The sequence below is a fragment of the Natrix helvetica genome (genome assembly GCF_964273705.1).
Source record: "Natrix helvetica genome assembly, chromosome: 12".
Classification (NCBI taxonomy): domain Eukaryota; kingdom Metazoa; phylum Chordata; class Lepidosauria; order Squamata; family Natricidae; genus Natrix; species Natrix helvetica.
The window spans coordinates 5478411-5493380 of NC_138556.1; positions in this window are offsets into that span (position 1 = coordinate 5478411).

Consider the following 14970-nt stretch of genomic DNA (forward strand, 5'->3'; position numbering starts at 1 on the left):
AAGCCGTGCCCACAAAGCCACACACACCAGGCCATGCCCACAGAACTGGTAGTAAATAAATTATGAATCCCACCACTGACGCATACTACAGAGACTTTCATACTAGCCTTATTTCACCATTATTGGATAAATACCACTGAATGCATAGGGCAATTTTATACCTCCTTTCTGCTCTCAGATACCAGCACTGCTATAACACACAGTATTGCTAGGTTTTGTGTAGCAGCATTTAAAATACATCAGAAGATGAGAGCTGTGTCACAAATCAGTTTTAATGAGCACTGTCTTTATAGAGTGTTTTGTATTGTGATAGATTTAGATGGTTAAGTTTTTTTTTTATGTCCATCTGTTGCTTTTATTTTTCTTTCAGACATTTTTTTAGGTCTTGCTTTCTATATATTCTAGATTTTTGTGTAATTTTATTCTTGCATATTTTTTTTATACCTTGCCCTCCTTATCCTGATCTTTGACAGGGATGGGATTCCACAAGTTCAGACCAGTTCGGGCGAACTGGTAGCTCCGACTATCAGCTGGCAGATAACTGGTTCGCTCCAATCTTCAGTTGGGCTCACCTGCCCACCCCTACGCTATACTCACCTAAATTCCCTTTTCTGAAGCCCAACTGATCAGCGCAAGCAGAGTGGATTGCCACGCCTCGGCTGTTTTCCTCTCCATTAGTAATGCGGAAAGCAATTTCTCTCTCTACTGCACACATAGGGACAGCGCGCGCTCAGCCAACTGGTTGTTAAACCGGTAGGTCCCAACCAGTGGCGGGTTTCAACATTTTTAGAACCTCTTCTGTAGGTGTGGCCTGCTTTATGGGAGTGGCTTGCCAGCCATGTGACTGGGTGGGCATGGCCAAGTTGTAAAATGTGGTGAAGCTCACTTAACAATGCTCTTGCTTAGCAGCCAAAATGTTGTGCTCAGAAACTCTGGCATTTGAAACACACAAGTCTTAAAGCTGTCGAGTTACAAGACCCTTGCACCCCTAACCCTTTAGAAAAAAAACCCCAGGGGTGTTCAAACTTGACAGCTTTAAGACTTGTGGACTTCAACTCCCAGAATTCCTCCTCTCGCTCTTCATCTTGATGATGTGCGGACGGGCGGGGGGAGGGAGCTGGAACCGGTTCTAAATGGCACTGTAGATTTGTGGAACCTCTTTTATAGAAGAGGTTAGAACTGGCAGGAACCCACCCCTGGTCCCAACCCTGGTCTTTGACTATCATAAAGGTTGATTGATAGAGTAGTGATTTGTTTCATTCAACTGGTCTGTCAACCCTGAAGCTGACCTGACCGAAGCTTCAGTTCGTTCGCTATGGATGTATTACTTGGAACCGGGACATGGCCATTCTTAGGAACGAGATGGGAAAGAGGGGGAACCTATTTTCGTAGCATCAACGAATCATCGAATTGCAGGGTTTTATTTATTTATTTGATCTAAATAACCTCTTGATCAGTACCTCCCTCCCTCCCTCTCTCTCTCTCTCTTAAACTCTCTTTTGTATTGTGATAGATTTAGATGGTTAAGTATTATTCTTTTTATACCCCACCCTCTTTATCCTGGTGTTTGACAGGGATGGGATTCTACTGTTTCAGACCATTTCGGGAGAAATTGGTAGCTCCGATTATCAGCTGCGAGATAACTGGTTCGCTCTGACTTTCAGCTGGGTTGATAGCGTAGTGATTCGTTTCATTCAACTGGTGTGTCAACCCAGAAGCTGACCTGACCGAAGCCATTTTTAAGCTTCAGTCTTCGTTCGCTATGGGTGTACAATACAATACAATACAATACAATACAATAGCAGAGTTGGAAGGCACCTTGGAGGTCTTCTAGTCCACCCCCCTGCCTAGGCAGGAAATCCTATATCGTTTCAGACAAATGGCTATCCAACATCTTCTTAAAGACTTCCAGTGTTGGGGCATTCACAATTTCTGGAGGCAAGCTGTTCCACTGATTAATTGTTCTAACTGTCAGGAAATTTCTCCTCAGTTCTAAGTTGCTTCTCTCCTTGATTAGTTTCCACCCATTGCTTCTTCTCCTGCCCTCAGGTGCCTTGGGGAATAGTTTGACTCTCTCTTCTTTGTGGCAGCCCCTGAGATATTGGAACACTGCTATCATGTCTCCCCTAGTCCCTCTTTTCATTAAACTAGACATACCCAGTTCCTGCAACCGTTCTTCATATGTTTTAGTTTCCAGCCCCCTAATAACCTTTGTTGCTGTTCTCTGCACTGTTTCTAGAGTCTAGAGAGTGTATTACTTGGAACCCTGACATGGTCATTCTAGAGAAAGTGATGGGGAAGAGGAGGAATCTATTTTCGTAGCATCACTGAATCATAGAATTGCAGTTTTTCATTTATTTATTTAATCTATGTAACCTCTTGATCAGTACCTCTCTCTCTTGAACATCACTAACTGATGGCCCATCAAGCCTCTGTCTGTAGATATGCTGGTGTAATGTTAATTGAGGTTAACCGAGCTTTTCAAATTCAACGTTTTTCACCATCAAGATGCATCCCTTGTAGACCCTTCATGTCCAAAAGCCAAAGAGGCAAGGTAACCATCTTCTAAATTTCTAAAGTCTCGTGTTTGAAAGTAGAAACGTGAAGTGCTACTGAGGTTCAAAATTGTAGTTAGCTAGTGAGTTTCTGTATGCCGCCAATTTTTGTCATTTCCCCTCTCCAAAAAAAACTCAGTAAGATGAAAGCAAGTGATGAGATTATTTTTCTGCCATTCTAAACAGCTAGTGTTCAGGTAGACTTCCGCACAAATACATTTAACTGCTACCATTCAACAAAACCTTTCTGGTTTTTTTTTTTTTTCTGCTTCCATTGTAGAATCAGGCTCAAGGTCAGTAAAAGCAAATATTTTTGATGTTTGGCTTTTCACCTATCTGTTTCTGAAAGTTACTTATTGGATTGTACTGGCAATTAAACATCCATTTAAATTGCCAATTATGGTTCCTTTGTGAGAGAATAGGGTAGGATAGGATAGAACAGAATAGAATAACAAAGTTGGAAGGGACCTTGGAGGTCTTCTAGTCCAACCCTCTGCTTAGGTAGGAAATCCTACACCACTTCAGACAAATGGTTATCCAACATCTTCTCAAAAACTGTTGGAGAATTCACAACTTCTGGAAACAAGTTGTTCCACTGATTAATTATTCTGTCAGAAAATTCCTCCTTAGTTCTAAGTTGCTTCTCTCCTTGATTAGTTTCCACCCATTGCTTCTTGTCCTGCCTTCAGGTGCTTTGGAGAATAGCTGGACTCCTTCTTCTTTGTGGCGACCCCTGAGATATTGGAACACTGCTATCATGTCTCCCCTAGCCCCTTTTTTCATTAAACTAGACATACCCAGTTCCTGCAATTGTTCTTTATATGTTTTAGCCTCCAGTCCTCTAATTATTAACTTTGTTGCTCTTCTCTGCACTCTTTCTAGAGTCTCAATATCTTTTTTATATCATGGCAACCAAAAACTGGATGCAGTATTCCAAGTGTGGCTATACCAAGGCATTATAAAGCAGTATTAACACTTCACCTGATCTTGATTCTATTCATCTGTTTATACACCCTAGAACTGTGTTGGCTTTTTGGGCAGTTGCTGCAATTTGGATTGGATACAGGTAAAACCAATGATGGAAAGTCCATAAAATGTTTAATCGATTTGGTTTAGAATTATGGTCACTTGTATGATACTCATTGCTCCTCAAATGTCTGTCATGCCTTCTATGTGTCTATGGAGACACAAATCAAATGTTAACTAAATAACCAAACCAATGAGGAAATAAATATGCGAAGACTTTTAAAAACCCACCAAAAGTCCCCATGAGATAGCAAGAGCAATAGGCTTATCTACTGCTTTACAGTGCTTTTACAGCCCTCTCTAAGTGGTTTACAGAGTCAGCATCTTTCCCCCAACAATGTGGGTCTTCATTTTACCAACTTTGGAAGGATGGAGGGCTGAGTCAATCTTGAGCCTGTTAAGATTTGAACTGCCAAATTGTCAGGAGTACTGCACTCTAACCACTGCGCCACCAAGGCTCATGGAGATGTTGCATATGCCATGAGGTTTATGGGAAGATATGACTCAGCTAAATCTTACCAGAAATGTCAAATCTTAAGAGATTTTGAACATGGATATCTAAACAAGGAAATCTTCAGAAGGCCGGCCTGACCCTCTGGAATGACCTTCCCCCTGATATTAGAATAACCACGGATCTCCGCTCCTTCCGTAAGAAGCTCAAAACCCACCTGTTTAATTAGCCGGCTTGGCCTAATTCCAGCTCTCCCACCTCAGTCTGTATTTTTAAATTTTTGGTCTTAGGCTAAGTTTTTAATTTTTATAAATTTGTACAGGGGTTTAAAGTTTAATTCGATTTTAACTATATTTATGATTATTTGTAAGGTTTTTAATTGGGTACCTGTACACCGCCCCGAGTCCCTTCGGGGAGAGGGGGCGGTCTAGAAATCAAATAAAATGAAATGAATATGAGAATAGCCAAAGATTCTTGCAGCCTGAAGAGGTGTAATAGTATGCAGTCTTTGAATTGCAAGTCCTCTGCTCCCTTCCTTCCCTTCCCTTCCCTTCATGTTCCTTGCATCGTCTTGCCTTCACTTCATTCTTGAGCTATCCTTTTCATTCCACTGAATGTTGCAGACTCTTCCAAGTTTCCATCCACACAACATTTGGCATACCTATAAGCTATTCTATTCAGTTAGGTCAGTGGTCGGCAAGCCGCGGCTCGCGAGCCAAATGTGGCTCTTTACACATTTTAATGCGGCTCTTCTGTGTGCCGGGCGCCCACAACCCTCCCTCCTCTCGGGCTTCGGAGGGAAGCTTCTGCGAGTGACAAGTCTCCCAGGCTGTAATTTGCCGAGCTGTACGCGCGCGCCTGTTTTCCACGGCGTGGAGCAGCGGTGAGATTCTGCGCGGCGAGCGATGATTCCGGAGGCCATCAGTGGGGGGGGGCAGGGTCCCCCCTCACGTTCCTCATCTTCCCGGATGGCCCCTGGAATCATCGCTCGCCGTGCAGAATCTCGCCGCTGCTCCACGCCGTGGAAAAAAGGCGCGTGCGCACAGCTCGGAAAATTACAACCTGGGAGACTTGTTGTCAATCGCCCGGGCTTTTGCAGAAGCTTCCCTCCAAAGCGTTTCCTAGGGAGAGCTGTAAACTTCCCTCCGAAGTCTTGGGAAGTTCTGAGGAGCCCCCCCAAGGTAAAATGCCGCTGCCAGGTAGTTAAAAGTACGTCTCTGATTCGTCTCTGTCAGTCTCTCTCTGATTCCCTCCCTCACTCCCTCTCTCTGTTCCTCTCTCTGTCTGTCTGTCTCATTCACACACACACACACACACACACATACACACTGTGGTCACCTTGTTGAGTGTTCCAATCACATTTGAAACACACTCAACAAGGTGACCACAGTGTGTGTGTGTGTGTGTGTGTGTGTGTGTGTGTGTGTGTGAATGAGACAGACAGACAGAGAGAGGAACAGAGAGAGGGAGTGAAGGAGGGAATCAGAGAGAGACTGACAGACACACACACACACAGAGAGAGAGACAGAGGGGGAGGGAGGGAGAGAAAGATAGACAGACAGAGAGAGACACACACACAGAGTGAGTGATTAAGTGAATGAGTGAGAGACAGACACACCCACATACACAGAGTGACAGAGAGAGAGGAAGGGAGGGGAGAGAGACAGAGGGAGAGGCAGAGACACACACACACACACAGAGTGAGAGACAGACAGACAGACACACACACACACAGAGTGACAGAGATGGGGGAAGGAGGAGAGAGAGAGAGATACAGAGAGAGAGACAGACAGATAGACACCCAGAGAAAATGACAGAGGGAGACAGAGAGGGAGGGAGGGAGAGAGAGTCAAAGAGCCAGAGAGAGAGAGAAAGAAAGAAAAAGAAAAAAAGAAAGAAAGTGGGAGAGAGAGATGAAATTAAAATCAACAACATACAAAGCTGACTTACTCAAACTATCCAAGGAAATGTAAGGCCAATGTTCACATTAGTGGTTGTGACTTTGTCAGTCATTGTCAGGATGTAATTTTCTCTACATTGTAAGGCAAATTTTACGGAATTTAACGTTATCGATAAATAATATCGTTCTAACGTTTTTGTTTTATTAGTTGTGTTATTTGTATCCTCCCGACCTATGTGGATACTTGCATGCAGAATATTCTCAATAAAAACTTATTGAAACTAAAAACAGTGTACCATCCTATGTATTTTCGGTTTTAAAAATGCGGCTCTCCAAATAAATTTCAATCGTGGTTTTGGCGAGATTTGGCTCAGTTGAAAAAAAAGGTTGCCCACCACTGGGTTAGGTGACCTGTTTTCATCTCAGCTGATCATGTGACAAACAGTAGCTTTTTAAAACTTCCTGGATCTGCAGATTGTTCACCCAACTTTGCAGGAATGAAAGCTGAAAGCAATTATTCCCCTAAGTCAAACTTATCTTCTCCTAATAATTGCATAGAAATGTCCATGCAATTTTCTTGGTCATACACAAAAGGGTAGATGTGTGAGAGAGACACAGATAGATATGGAATCTAGCTTTGCTATTTCTCCTCCTCCTCCCTACATATTTTTTTTTTCTGTCTCGTAGATAGTGGCAAGGATTATCCAATTACTCGTATAACATTAAGCGTTGCAGGAACCTAGTTGAAGGGAGAGGTAATTATGATCAATGTTACTGCAACCAAATGATTTCAGTTTACAGTGTTTCCTTCTATCTCAACCAGTCAACCAACCCATCATGATCAATCCACCTTCTCTTCTATGCTTCAAGATTGCAATATGGAAGTTTAGGTCCCATCACGGATGATCTATATCAAACATAAATCCAACTTGGTCTGATCGCTTTATCCTTCTCATCTTTCACCTATACTGTAAATAGCACAGCCAAACTCATTTTTTAAAAAAGTTGGTGAGGTTCACAACCCTTTTTTTCTAATTGTAGAGTTCCTTAGCATTTTGGGAAGTCCCATAGAGGAGGAGGAGGAGGAGGAGGAGGAGGAGGAGGAGGAGGAGGAGGAGGAGGAGGAGGAGGAGAAACACATACCTTAACATTTAAAGACTCCCAACTTTTTCCAAATGTAGATGAGCCCAGATTAAGAAAGCAGTAATTAATTTCCTTTGACCTCAAACTGAAATTCTTTTCTAAAGCTGTCATAAAGAGAAAGAGGCCAGAGAGAAGAAGTGAAACAGTGTAACAATGCAATTAAACCCTTGTAATGAGGTCAGCTATTGGACTGTTTGCAACTGATATCATTACAGCAATGAAGAGACATTACGAATGGCCTGATTCCTTACTCTTCCCCCATCCCACCTTAATTCATTCTCCCTCCCCACCTCCTGAAACTCTTTTAACAGTCAGATGAATTCATTTTAAAAAAAAATGTAGCAGCTTGACATGAAAGCAAATGGGTTGGTCCTCCTCTGTTTGGGTCATCTCTGAACATCAGAAAGAAGCAAAGATGAAAGCAAGGGAATGACGTGACTCAACAGAGGGGGTTGACCCAATGTACCACCTTAACATTGGAAGGCAATCTTGTCATTCTGATAGCGACATTTCCCCAGAATCACCTGCTAGAGGGTCAATAGGGGAGCAGAAATAAAGAAAGGCAAAAGTGGACAGAGATACCCCATGCTGTCTCTGACACCATATTCTTTTTGACATGATTTTCCTCTCCCACAAACTTTTGCCTTTCTGCTACCCTTTTCCGCACCTCAATGACCACTTGCTGTCTTATTGTGGTGGAATGTAGTCTGGATTCCCAGGAGGGAGGGGCTGCATTCCAGAGGAGTGTATATATAGCATTTTTGCTGATAAATAAATGAAGGGAGACTAGTATAGAACTATTTCAAGCTATTTAGCTCTCATCAGCTAGCCATACCCTTACTGGGATTCGAACCTGGGCTGTTTTTACATATTAGGCAGTTATATTAACCTCTAAACCACAAGCTCTCCTCCCTTATCAGCTGAGCTAAGGAAATGATTAAGAGTTATGTCAAAGCACCTGGTATCCCTGGAAGGCTCCTAGGGTGGAGCTGAAAGGCAAAAAGGAAGCAGTATTCTCCCTCCCATATTCTGGAGTCTGGAGAAGGCTCTGATGAATGCTCTGCATCAGGCGCAGAGATAGAGGCAGGGCTGTCTGATATTTCCCAGCCACTGGAGAGGCAGCTGCCTTTGGAGGCTGATATGAGTGAGGAGGAAGAACAGCTGGGGCCTGTTCCAGATGTATGTATGTGCAGAGCAGTTAGGAGAGGTGAACAATGGAGAATAAGGAGTCAACTCAGGAAGAAAAGCATACGTGGACACTGAATGGCCCCTCCCTGGCTGGCGAATAAATAGAAGGAAAGGGGAGTGATTGCTGTAGGAGACAACAGTTCGCATTTCTGAAGATTTTCTTCATTGTGTTTCCTACCATGAAGACTGCTTGCCAGGACGTAATTTGCAGCCTTTCAGCTGGGAGCTCATGGCCTTGCAATTATCTCAAGGAACTGATAAGGTCTGTTACTGCAGTTAACTCCTTGAAGGACTATTGCCTGGACTTTTTGGTGGGTGAATGCAATTAATTGTAGATGACAAGGAGTCTGTTTCTTGCTTCTGCTAAGGCTGGGTCAGAACAGGTGCTGAATTTTTCTGATTAAAACTCAAGTGGCAGAGAAGCAATAAGCAGGAGAATAGCAGTGAGCTTCAAAACATCGGTCCATGCATTTCATGGAATCCAAGCAGCGAATTGAAAGGAGACTACCATACCAAGGCCCTTTCTGTTGGGCTGAAGTGGCAGGTCTCAAGGCAGAGAGAGAATCAGTGTTCAGAGTTGAGACATTGCCTTGAATCAAAGTATTGTGACAATACAGATAAAGACAACTGGTTGTGTCAGAGCAGAGCTGCTTTGCACAAGGGTTGATCTCTAGAAGCCTGTCTTGATCTCTTGCAAGAAGGTTTAGCATTACATTTGGTCATGCATAGACAGAAAATCACCCAGCCCTGTCTGAATTTAGGTTTTGGTAACTCAATGGGCATATCCATGTAGCTTCCTTATCAACAATATGAAAGTACTTTAAAATAACAGATTAACAGAGTTGGAAGGGATCTTGTAGGTCATCTAAGTCCACACACACATACACACACACATACACACACACACACACACACACCATTTCTGACAAGTGGCAGCCCAGTCTCTTCTTGAAAGCCTCCAGTGATGAAGCTCCCACAACTTCTGAAGGCAACTTCTGTTCCATGGGTTGATTGCTCTCACTGTCAGAAAATTCCTCCTTATTCCCAGGTTGAATTTCTCCTTGGTCAGTTTCCATCCATTGTTCTTTGTCTGGCCTTCAGGTGCTTTGGAGAGTAGCTTGACCCCCTTCCTCTCTGTGGCAGCCCCTCAAATATTGGAAGACTGCTCTCATGTCTCCCCTGGTCCTTCTCTTCACAAGACTAGCCATGCCCAGTTCCTATAACAGTTCTTCATATATTTTAGCCTCCAGTCCCCTAAGCATCCTGTTAATCTTCTCTACACTTTTTCTAGAGCCTCAGCATCTTTTTTATAGTGTGGTGACCAAAACTGGATGGAGTAGGTGTGGTCTTACTAAGGCTTTACAGAGTGGTATTAGTAACTCATTTGATCTTTTTCTAGTCTAGTCTATAGCTCTAGGATTTTTGTTGGTTCTCCATACAAGTGCTAACCAGACTTAGTATCCAAGCCCCGGAAACCAGATGCTTAAGTTCTGAGCTACAGAATGTTAATGAACAATTTAAAATTTCAGGCAGGAACTTTTTGTATTATTTGTTCCCTAACCTTGGAGATTTGGAAATAAAAGCTGAATCCTTCTCTATGAAAGCTTGAGGAGATGCTTTCTCACTGAGTATGGACACATCGTGATGGATATTGATATGGACCGAGCACAATTCTGAGATTGCTTTGAAAAACCAGAAATGGAAACTGGCAGGGATGTGTGTTCATTGCTTTGCACCAAACAGAAATTCACAATTTCTTTTTTCTCCTTCACATTTCCTCCTTTGAAAATAGACTAGGCAGTTTAGGGAAAAGGTCTTTCTTTAAAAAACAACAACAAATAAATCTAAACTTCATTGCAATTAGCTATAGTTAATAGTGCTGGGGTGGATTACTCTATCCAAATTAAATGTCTGGAGTCATATTGCTCCACTTCATAATGTCCAGGTAGGGCCAATAACCTCAGTTGGGACGCATCCGGAGACTGCAGCTAGTTCAGAACGCAGCCGCGCGGGTTATTATGGGAAGTACTCGTTACTCCCACGTAACACCTCTCCTGCGCGAGCTGCACTGGCTACCTGTGGCCTTTCGGGTGCGTTTCAAGGTACTGATTACCATCTTTAAAGCGCTCCATGGCATAGGACCTAGGTATCTGCAGGATCGCATCCTATCACACACGTCCCTGCGACCTATCTGCTCACACAGAGAGGGGCTCCTCCCGGTGCCGTCTGCTAGGCAATGCCAGCAGGCGACACCTAGGAGTAGATCCTTCTCTGTGATGGGCCCAACCCTCTGGAATGACCTCCCCCCAGACATTCGAACTACCACCGACCTCCGTTCCTTCCGGCAAAAGTTAAAGACTCACCTATTTCAATCAGCTGGCCTGGCACTTTCTTAGTTTTACCTCCCGGGGATTTATTCATTTTAATTGGGTTTGGGGTTTTAATAAGCTTTTAATGTATTATATTTATTATTCTATATACAGTCTTACAACCTCCTTCACCTACGTATTTAATTATTTAACTGTTTTATGTATGTATTTTATAACGCATTTTAATGACTGTACACCGCCCCGAGTCCCTTTCGGGAGAGGGGGCGGTCTATAAATATGAATAATAAATAAATAAAAAATAAAGTTTGCTGCCCTCCTTTCCTTTGCTAACAGCAGTTTTTGGGAATTTGAACCAACATCTTTTAAGGTCTTAAAACTTCTACTTTTGCAAATGCAATGCATAGTAATAAAATTTGTATTCATTGTTTTGTCCAACTTTTGGTGACTTTATAGCCAAGTGCTCTCCGTGCTATTCTGTCAAGCTTCTTTCAATTGTTTAATTGGTGATACAGCTGGGATGATATCTCTGCTACCAAAGAGGAGAAGGAGAAGGAGAAAGGGAAGGAGAAGGAGAAAGGGGAAGGAATAAGAGAAGGAGAAGGGGATGGAGAAAGAAGGAGAAAGGGAAGGAGAAGGAGAAAGGGAAGGAGAAGGAGAAAGGAAAGGAGAAGGAGAAGGAGAAAGGGAAGGAGAAGGAGAAAGGGAAGGAGAAAGAGAAAGATAAGGAAAAAGAGGAGAAGGAGAAGTGGAAGGAGAAGGAGAAGGAGAAGAGGAAGGAGAAGGAGAAGGAGAAAGGGAAGGAGAAAGGGGAAGGAAAAAGAGGAGGAGAAGGGGATGGAGAAATAAGAAGAAAGGGAAAGAGAAGGAGAAAGGGAGGGAGAAGGAGAAAGGGAAGGAAAAAGAGAAGGAGAAGGGGATGGAGAAAGAAGGAGAAAGGGAAGGAGAAGGAGAAAGGAAAGGAGAAGGAGAAGGAGAAAGGAAAGGAGAAGGAGAAAGGGAAGGAGAAGAAGAAAGGGGAATGAAAAAGAGGAGGAGAAGGGAACAGAGAAGGAAGAAGAAAGGGAAAGAAGGAGAAAGGGAGGGAGAAGGAGAAAGGGAAGGAAAAAGAGAAGGAGAAGGGAATGGAGAAAGAAGGAGAAAGGGAAGGAGAAGGAGAAAGCAAAGGAGAAAGGGAAGGGGAAGGAGAAAGGGAAGGAGAAAGAGAAAGGGAAGGAGAAGGAGAAAGGGAAAGGAGAAGTACATGAGGGGGAAGAGGAAGAACAGATGTGTGAATCCATAGCACTGGGCAAGGCAGTCTTTTATTGCTAGCTATCAACACTATATAAAAAATGATCCCTGCATTATAGAAAATTCCTACATTTGAGTTAAGTGCAGAAGGAGGAGGAGGAGGAGGAGCTTTGTTGAATATTTTGTGTTTATACTTATTATTGATTGGCAACCGTCCCCCACCCATCAGAGAACCAGTGACAAGAACATCTCCAAAGCAAAGCAAGCGTAAGCGTTCTGAGCTTGATTCCCATTAAACATCATAAGACCATTTACAAGTTGACATTTATCTGGCAGCCGGCAACATAAAAGACCAGCCGAGTCTGAATGAAGATGCCTGCCTGCTTTCCCACAGGGGCTGCTTTTATAGGTTTGGGTCAGGTGCGGTGACAGCCAAGTGGAAGGAGAAAGTCTCACTTCACTGCCGGCTTGAACTACATTTGACCCGCTTCCCCCCAGGCTTTTTAATGACTTCCTTCAAAATTGCGAGAAAGTAGCTTTGCCCTTTATGGAATTAGGACACCTTGCCATTCATGTCAAAAGTTTGATAAAGAAAAGTTTAATTAAAATATCCGGGCTACTGCGGAACCTAGAAGATAACTTTCCTTGAAATAAAAAGTCAAGAAGCACAGAAGCTGTTGTTTTCCCCTAATTTTGTAGGAAGGTAGCCAGGGAAAGGTCATTTCGCTTCTCATTCCTAACTAGTTGTACGAGGTTAACTTCCATCATCCCAGAGTCACAAATAAATAAAGCCACAATTATTATTTTTTTTAAAAAAATTGCAATAACATGTTTGCATGTTTGTTTTTGCCATAAAAGCTTCAGGAGTTAATTTGGTTCCTGCCACTTAATAGGGAATGCATTCCCGGAGGCAGGAGACATGGGGAAAAAATGGTTGCATTCCCGCAAAGTTCTAGATGAGATTTAAGTGTGGTAAACTAGTTTGTGGTTCAAAATATTATGATTTTCTTAACTTAGATTCAATCAATCAATCAATCAATTTATTACAGTCTTAAACCAGAGACCAGAACAAATACAAATGCTCAATAAATATACAATTAAAAATTCTAGTATGAAGTAATAAATAACAACTAAAATCTATAATAAAATCTAGTCGGTCAATTATACATGATCTAACTATAGTACAATTGCAATCCATAAACTGTGTGGCCCGTTTTAGGTTCAACGCTAAAAGGGAAAAGACTAAGCAGTGCAAAACGTTTGCCACTTTTGTTTTATAACATAACTATGGTAGAGAGGAAACTCAAATCCTTTGGCCACCTAATGAGAAGGAAAGACTCCCTGGAGAAGAGCCTCATGCTGGGAACGATGGAGGGCAAAAGAAGAAGGGGATGGCAGAGAATGAGGTGGATGGATGGAGTCACTGAAGCAATCGGTGTGAGCTTAAATGGACTCCAGAGGATGGTAGAGGACAGGAAGGCCTGGAAGAACATTGTCCATGGGTCAGAGATGACTTTGCAACTAACAACAACAAGAGAGAGAAGATCCATGGTTGTGATGAATCCCCAGTGCTGCTGTGCAGAATCTGGCCACCTGCGCTGTAGTTATGGACTGATTATCCTTAAGCAGCCACTGGAGATAGGTAGTATCGGAGGGTGCAGGATACCTAGCAGTTATTGGCAGAATATGTTTTTTCCTAACTCCGTGTAAAAGGGAGATGTAAAGAGCATGTGACCCATAATCTCCACCTCTCCTGGGCTGCAGGAACACAGTCTTTCCGTCAATAGTATCCTTAGAGTTAGGATTTGTAACATTGGGTGAAACCAGGTAATGTTTCAGAAGAGGTGAAGTTCATTTGGAGACACTAGCATTTGTTTCAAACTCTTTCTTGTCCCCCTGGGGCATGAAAGCAAATTGCTGTAATGCAGTGTGGAAAAAGGTTGTTAAGAAACACTCGTTGTTTCTTCCTTGGTTTAAAGCATGATAATCCTGAACTATTTCAGGATTAGAGCCAATTTGGTTTCTAGCACCAGGCTAGAAACTGGGAGACTGGGAGTTCTAGTTCTGCCTTAGCTATGAAGCTGGCTAGATGACTTCCTCTCTCTTTCTCTCCCCCTGAGAAAGAAGATATGGGAAGCCACTTCTGCATTTTCTTAAATTAGTCCTGTGATGGTCTAGTGGTGAAGACACTTGCTTCCCACTTGAAAGGTTGAGAGTCCAATCCTAGATAGCGGCAAATGTTTCTCTCCTCAGGTACAAAGAAAATGCTGTGAACTCAGCATAGGCATCAGGCATCCAGCTAGCAAATGCTCATCTCCATCCAGTTGCCCCAATTCTTTCTCGAATTAAGGGACTATGGGGTCATGAAAAGGGACTTCTTCCTTGCTTTGGAAGTTATTTTTTTTTCTTAGGGATGTTTCGGAGTTGACTTCTGTTTTTGTGGCCTAGCTTTCTGTTAGATGATGCAGCCGATCCCTAATTAATTGAAATGAATGAATGAATGGTGTCCTTCTTTTCAATTCTGCCCCTTCCCAACTGACATTGGAAGCAAGACTAAATTGTTACTTGGGTAAAAGATTGCAGGAAGTTTTAGCAGGACAAGTTTTGATAGGAGTTGTTCCGTTTCCTCCAAACAGCAAGCTACAGCTCTTTTCACCTTTAAATCATTGATGGTGCCTTTTGTCTATATTCATTAAATGTTTATAATGAAATAAGATCACATCCACCACCTTCCTGGAATTTGCTGGGTTCATTTAACTGTTCTTCTAGTTTTCCACGTAGATTCCCAATGGACACTATCAATGTCCCTCTCACACTTCAGCTCCTAGTGAATCACATCCCTTAAAAGCAAACAGAATTATTCTCCATTTTTGGCCCGAGCTTCGTTTGCTGGCTGTGTTCCTGCGAGAACCATCTTTATATCATCCTTTCTCCACAGATAGGAATCCTGTTCTGATATTCTGTACTAAAGAGCACTCTTCTGTCCAAAGTTTTATCAATTAGTTTGGGACAATCATTCAGTCGGACAGCCCATTGGATTTTTTAAAACTCAATTGTGTCAGAGACGCAACTAATTTTTTTGTGTTTCCCTTTTAAAATCCGAGCCATTTCTGTTCCTAAAACAAAGACTTCTTGGAAAGAAATGCCAGT